General features: G+C 48.0%; 1 long non-coding RNA gene across 2 annotated transcripts; it reads left to right on the top strand.

The window, feature by feature from the left end:
• The first annotated feature begins 348 nt into the window (after positions 1–348).
• LOC147356050 (uncharacterized) lies at positions 349–4,450 on the top strand. 2 transcript variants are annotated; one of them, XR_015142577.1, is made up of 4 exons: positions 349–877; positions 1,058–1,157; positions 2,641–3,601; positions 3,869–4,450. It is a non-coding gene; the product is annotated as an uncharacterized LOC147356050 (long non-coding RNA). The 2 variants fall into 2 exon arrangements; XR_015142578.1 differs by having other exon boundaries at positions 378–877; positions 2,641–2,783.
• Positions 4,451–6,819: the final 2,369 nt, after the last annotated feature.

The raw sequence follows: 6,819 nt of genomic DNA, 5'->3' as shown, positions 1-6,819 counted from the left end.
CCAAAAGAAACCCTACAAAGAGAACCAGAAGAGGTGAAAAGAAGCCCATTGTTTTCTTCTGCTTTCAGAACGCAAACTAATTAATTAGACCAAATCAAGCTCTACATATTAATCTGACAAATGAAATATACTGCATGCAGCAGAGGCTTAGACATCTACCCTGCACAAAGTTTATTTAAGGTTCTTTGGCAGCAAATCACGCTGGACGAGGCAGCTTCTTGGAGGCTGTCTACTTGCAATTTGACACCTAATGGTTTTCCTCTTGGCTGAGAAACTCCATAAACAGAAGTGAGCTGGAGGCCACGTGACCCCAGCAGCTCCGCTCCCTGGGAAGGAGGGGCAGGCAGGACGGTGGACGGAGGCTGCGCTTGGCTGCTGCCCTAAGATGCGTCTAGTGAGGAAAACATCCCCTCTGTGAGGCCTGGGGCCACGTCCTCAAGAGCCCGGGCGTCAGCCTGCCCTCTGAGGGCAGGGCGTGCCCTCCACTCCATCCTGGGCGAGGAGGCTGCTTTCAGACAGCCCTTTTTGTGCCAAGGCAGGATGCTGGGCTGGTAAAGCCTTTAGAGCAGAATGTCTGAGCTTTGTTCTATCAACATGGCTCTTAGCTTCCATTTTTTTCATCTCTAAAATTGGAATAATATTTTTAAATGACCGTTTATTTAAGGCAATAACACAAGCACTGTGCTAAGTGTATTGTGCTCACTCACTTCATTGTGTCCGACTCTTTGTGACCCCGTGGACCGTAGCCCACCAGGCTCCTCTGTCCATGCGGTTCTCCAGGCAAGAATACTGGAGTGGGTGGCCACTTCCTTCTCCAGGGATTTTCCTGATCCAGGGATCGAAAAATCCACGCCTCTTACATCTCCTGCATTGACAGGTGGGTTCTTTACCACTAGCGCCATTGGGAAGTCTGCTAAGCATGCTAGGTTTTCTCATTTAATCCTAAATGAAAAGCAAACTCGCATGGGAGTTTGATGGTGGGTCCGTGTTCTGACCTCTCTCAGGCCCGTTTTCTCATCTGTAACCCGGAAATCATGAGAGTTCTTATCTCCCAAAGGTCGTTGGGAAGATTACTCCAGATGATGTGCAAGACAATTGCTGAGTGACTGATACATCATCAGAGCGCAGTGGAAGATGACTGCTAACCATTTTCAAAGGTAGCTATTATCCTCTTCACAAATGTGGAAACTGGTACCAGTAACAGTTGCTAACTAGCAGAGCTGCAACTCACGCGTAGGTCCACTGACTCCTAAAACCTAGCTCAAACCACCCAGCTAGGAAAAACTGCTGTTGCCTGAACTGGCTCATCCCCTTTGCCGCTCCGCATGCCCCCTGCCTTCACTGTCCTACCCCCCGATGTCTATGAATCATCCTAACACTCAGCTCTGTTCTCCTGGTTCCCAGACTGTCCTGACTTGAGGGAGGAAGTTCCAAACCAGACTCAGCCTCTCCATCCTTTGAGGCTGAAGACTGAGTCACTCTTCCTGTTACTGTGAATTCAGGACAAAGCGTCCCAGTGCTAACCACAGAGTCCGGTCTACTCACTGAGGAAACCCCCGCAGTGGTCTCACACAGGAGAGGAAGGCCTGCGGTGCTGACCGAGCTCTTCGTCCCCCTCCCTGCTGGTTTCCCCACCTTGCTGTCCAGCCCTGTCCCCCTGCGAAGCTCACAAAACCAGGCTCAGCTTGCTGTTGACCTAGGAACACTGTGATCGCCGCTTTAAACACAAGCCCTCTCATACACATTATATTCTCCAAGGTAGCTATTTGTATTTCACATTTAAATTGAGGAGATACACTTACAATGTTTACACTGTGTACCCAGCATCACACAACCACTAGCATCTATAAAAGTCACAATTTTTTGCATTTTTTTAACTCACCTGAACAAGGTTTGTCCCCCTCAGTGCTAGTCTGTGCTCTCGTGCAAAGTGGGAAGAGAGAAAGAGATTGCTCTTGCCTTTTTTTTTTTCTTTGCCTTTGTGTGTCTCTTTGTTTATTTTTAAAAATTTATATTGGAGTATAGCAGCTTTATAATGGGCTAGTCTCTACTGCACAGTAAAGTGAGTCAGCTGTACACACACAATCCCCTCCTTCCCGGATTTCCTTTCCATTCAGGTTGCCGTAGAGCACCGAGTAGAGCTCCCCTGGGCTACGAAGCAGGCTCTCACCGGTCATCTATTTTACGCATAGTGCTCTGTTGTTGTTCGGTTGCCCAGCCCTGTCCGACTCTTTGCGACCCCACGGCCTGCAGCACTCCAGGCCTCCCTGGAAAGGTTCTTATCCATTGCACTGGTAGTGGCATACAGTCATCTCATCCTCTGATGCCCTCTTCTCCTTCTGCCTTCAATTTTCCCCCTCATCAGGGACTTTTCCAATTAGTCAGCTGTTCTCATCAGATGACCAAAATACAGGAGTTTCAGTTTCAGCATCAGTCCTTCGGACAAATATATCAATAGTATATATGTATCAATCCCAATTTCCCAATTCATCCCCCACTTTCCCCTTGCTATTCATGTTTGCTCTCTACCTCTGTGTCTCTATTTCTTCTTTGTAAATAAGATCTATACCAGTTTTTTTTTTTTCAGATTACACGTATATGCATTAATACACACAATTTTTTTTCTCTTTCTGACTTCAGTCTGTGTGACAGCCTCTAGGTGTGTCCACCTCTCTGTGAATGACCCGACAGCACTCCTTTTAATGGCACAACGCAGAAGCAGCACCCATCGCCTGCCAACATCTCATCGCCTCCTCTCTCACCCCATCGGGCAGAACTTAGCTGTACGGCCACGTCTAGCTTCAAGGAAGCCTGGGATGTGTGGTCTGTCTGTTGTGTCCACATAAAACTCAGGGCTTGTGATGGTTCATTTTATGTGTCAACTTGACCAGGCTAAGGGGCACCCAGGCAGCTGGCAACACATAATGTCTAGGGGTGTCTATGAGGGCGTTTCTACAAGAGGTGGGCCTTTGGTTCGGTAGACTGAAGCTTCCCTCACCTGTAGGCTCTCCTCTCACCAACGTGGGTGGCGTCACCCAGCGCATGGAGGCCCACATAGAAGTGAAGGAAGGGTGACTTCTTTCCTCTTCTTGAGCTGGGAGGTCCATCTTTTCCTGCCCTCAGATATCAGGACTCCTTGACTCAGACCAAGTTACACTAGCAGCCTTCCTGGGTCACCAGCCTGCAGACGGCAGACTGTGGGGCGTCCTGGGCTCCGTAACCCTGTGAAGCAGTCCCTCCAATAAATCTCATCTTATATCTCTCTATGTACCCAATTGGTTCCGTTTCTCTGGAGTAGTACAGTAACCCTGACTAATACAGGAATTCTATTGTTGTAGAAAAACCAAAATAGACATTGGGAACCACTAGCAATTTCCACCACAGCACTTTAGAGTTTTGTCACGAGTCTCAAGGGCCATGTAAATGGGAGAGTGTTTGGTGAACCCTAAAGGGGAAGAAAAACCCACGCTGGGCTAAGCCTGGCTGCAGACTTCTTCTAAAGAAACTCTTACGCCACAAATCCTGCGATTCTTACCAACTCATAAAAGTCAGGAAGATGGCGCAACCCCCACCTCAAATTTCCCCATGACGGGGGCTCAAGGTAGGGTTGGGGATGTGTTTGAGGTTTGGGTTAAGGTTAGAGTGAGGGTTATCGTTGAGTTAGGTTTAGAGACAGGGTTAGGGTTAGGGTTAGGGTAGAGACAGGGTTCAGTTTAGGGGCTAGAGATAGAGTTAGCTTGGTTTCCGCGGGGAGTCACAGCTGAGGCCTGAGTGCAGGCACAATGATGACCAGGATTCAGAACATCTGAGGCTTCACCATTAGCTGGACAGCAGGTCATTTGATTTTCACACGTGCTATCTTTCCTAGGACGGGCTCAGAATGCCCTCACCTCCTCACGTGTCCCACCAAACAAGTGAGTCTGCTGATGGCCCAGTTGACATCAAAGTGCCTCGGACCTGGGCACTGGGACGGTCTCGTGTTGCCGCATCTGCCCATCTGCTCTTGACTTTTCTTATCTCCAAAAGAAGGAGAGAGGCCTCCAGGATCTCCAGCATTCCATCGAAGCAAGATCTCGCTGTAAGCCTGGGGTTCCAGAGTCTCTGCAGAAGACAGCTGGGGATGGGGGCAGTGCCCACGGCTCCCTCTGCGGTTCTGAATGGTGCCCCGTGACTCCACTCCCAGTTACCGCCCGGCCGGCGCGCCGGTTCAGCCGAGGTCCGGGCGTGGCAGGCCAACCCGCTGCCCTGACCGAGGTATACCCAGGGAGACGCGGGTGCTGTTTACACGGCCCGGAGCTGGGGCCTGCCTCGCCCTGGCCCGAGCCTCTTACTGCTCTGCGAACTGGAATTCCCCAAATTTTCCCCCAAATTAAAAGAACTAACAAACTGTATTGCAAAAACAAACAGAGTTTGTTTTTCTTTTAACAAATAAAAACTGATTTACGCTCTAGCTTTGTTGCCTTGAATCAACCCGACCGCACAATTTCGCTGCCAACAACTTTCTGTATTAACTTCTCAAGCTCGTCAAGCTTAGCCCTTGCTGGAAAAAGTATAGGGTTTGCAAGCCACTAATTGGCCTAAAATGCTCCTCTATTTTATATAAACACACAGCATAGTATCAAAAATAGAGTTGCATTCATTAGCCTAAAATCCAGCTTCCCACGTGGAAGCTTTTTTTTTTTTTATACCCCTCAAGATTTAGGTCTGCGTCTGGAGTTGAAGGGAAACTTGTTTTTCAAACATGTACTCTGTAATTTCACATTAAAAAAAAAAGACGGCTTTGATTTCTATTTTTGCCTATTAATGTATTTTATAAGCAGTGAAGCTGAAAACGAAAATCTTTCCCTCAGCTCTTTGGGGCTGATATTATTAGGAGAGTAAGTCTGAAACTATGCAAAAGACAAGGTAATAACAAGACAATAACAATGACAATAAGAAAAGAGAAATAGATGGGATCCTGTGGATTCTGCCACAGATGGGTGATTAAATCCCATCACTGTCTGCAGACCCTGGTCTGCAATCCTCTGTGACTCTCCCACTCCACGCCTCACCAGCCTCCGCAGAAAACGCTTCCTTCTTCTTCAGGAAGAGCAAGACGAGCCCGTGTGTCCCCTTGGCCAGCTTCTCCTGAGCCCAGGGTGCCCGGGTGTCTTCCTCCGGGCCTCTTCGTGCTTTGCATCTGCCGTTTGTCCCTCTTTTGTTGCAGGAGGCCCGTCTGCGCCCGTCTGTGTTCTCTGTTCCACAGCCTCACACTCCCTCCTCAATTACCAGCCTCTGCTTCAAATTCTTTTTTTATTTTACCTGTTTCTTTTTGGCCGTGCTGGGTCTCTGTTGCTGCACATGGACTTTCTCCGCTTGTGGTGAGCGAGGGCGACTCTGGTCGTGATGCTCGGGCTTCTCACTTCCCTTGCAGTGGAGCACGGGCTCTCGGGCGCGCAGGCTTCGGCAGTTGCGGCCCTCAGACTCTGTAGCTGCGGCTTGTGGACTCTAGAGCACAGGCTTGGTAGTTACGACCCATGGGCTTAGCTCCCCAGGGCATGTGGGATCTTCCCGGAACAGGGATTGAACCCATGTCCCCTGCATTGGCAGCTGGATTTTTTACCATTGAGCCACCAGAGAAATCCTGCTTCAAATTCTTCTGTTGATCATTCTGATCAACAAATACATTTCCCCCATTCTAAAAGCAATGATCTGTTTTGCCATTCCCCCAGCTGGTCCCATCATAGCTGCCTCTGCATTAACTTCGAATTCTCAAGAGTCGTGTACATCATCTTTCGCATTGCCTCAGTCCACGCTCAAGTTTTCAAATCTTTGACGTCTAATGTTTATTCTCAAACAGATATACCTAGTCTTTTCAAATTTAGTGATAAACTCTGCATCATCCAATTTAGCGATTCCTTCCAGTCCTCACGAGGCTTGACTTCTGTAGTAGGTGATGCTACGCACACTGGCCATCTCAGTCGTCCACTAAGCTGGGACCACAGATGTGGTCAGCCCACTGCCCCTTCCTCAATACCCTGCCCTGGCATCGACCCTCGGATCTAGGATGCTAGTTTCCCCAAAAGGTTCTGTTCTGTTAGGTCTGTTTCTAATTATAGGAAAATGACTCCATTTTTTACCACATTTAGTCATAGAGTGAATTTCTCCTTAGCTTCCTGTACAATATAGTTTTACTCCGCACCATATATTTTGGTGAACAGAAGTTCTTACTTTTTTATTTGCTTATTTACTTATTTTTTAATGTTTTTTATTTTATATCAGAGCACAGTCGATTAACAATGTTGTGATAGGTTCAGATGTACAGCAAAGTGAGTCAGCCACACATATAAAGAAATGTATGCATTTTTCCTTTGTGGATGGTGCTATTTATGTCTTGTTTATATAGCTAGATACTAGACCAAAAAGGATGGCATCAGTGCCTCCTTTGAGGGACCAAACTCACATTTTAATTCATTCCTGGAAACTCCCATCGGGTCCCCATAAATGGAACTGAAAATTGCCCAGGGTCCTGGGATCAAGGCTTCTGGGTTGCCTTTGATCCCTTCTTGGGGCCTGTGATCACACAGACTGATTGATTCTGTTTTCCAGGGGGCCTAGCAAGCATCCATTATTTTGATACCTGAGGCCAAGGCCTTGGTGGACGCCCTTCCCACCTCTTGACCAGATTATTTTAATGCAACCTCAGAGTCTCCTGGACTCCAGTGCTCTCCTCTTTGGTTTATCCAACACGCTGCTGTCTAATCACTTTCTTGTAATACCTCTCCGGTGGCAGCATTGCCTTTCTGGGCCCTCCCACGCCTCGCAAGGAAAGGTCAGTCT

The sequence above is a fragment of the Bos grunniens genome, chromosome 16 (genome assembly GCF_055505025.1).
Source record: "Bos grunniens cultivar Pamir isolate PY7600 chromosome 16, Bosgru_T2T1.0, whole genome shotgun sequence".
NCBI classification, from domain to species: Eukaryota; Metazoa; Chordata; class Mammalia; order Artiodactyla; family Bovidae; genus Bos; species Bos grunniens.
Note: the sequence above shows the minus strand (reverse complement) of the source record. Positions and strands in the feature narration are given on the sequence as shown.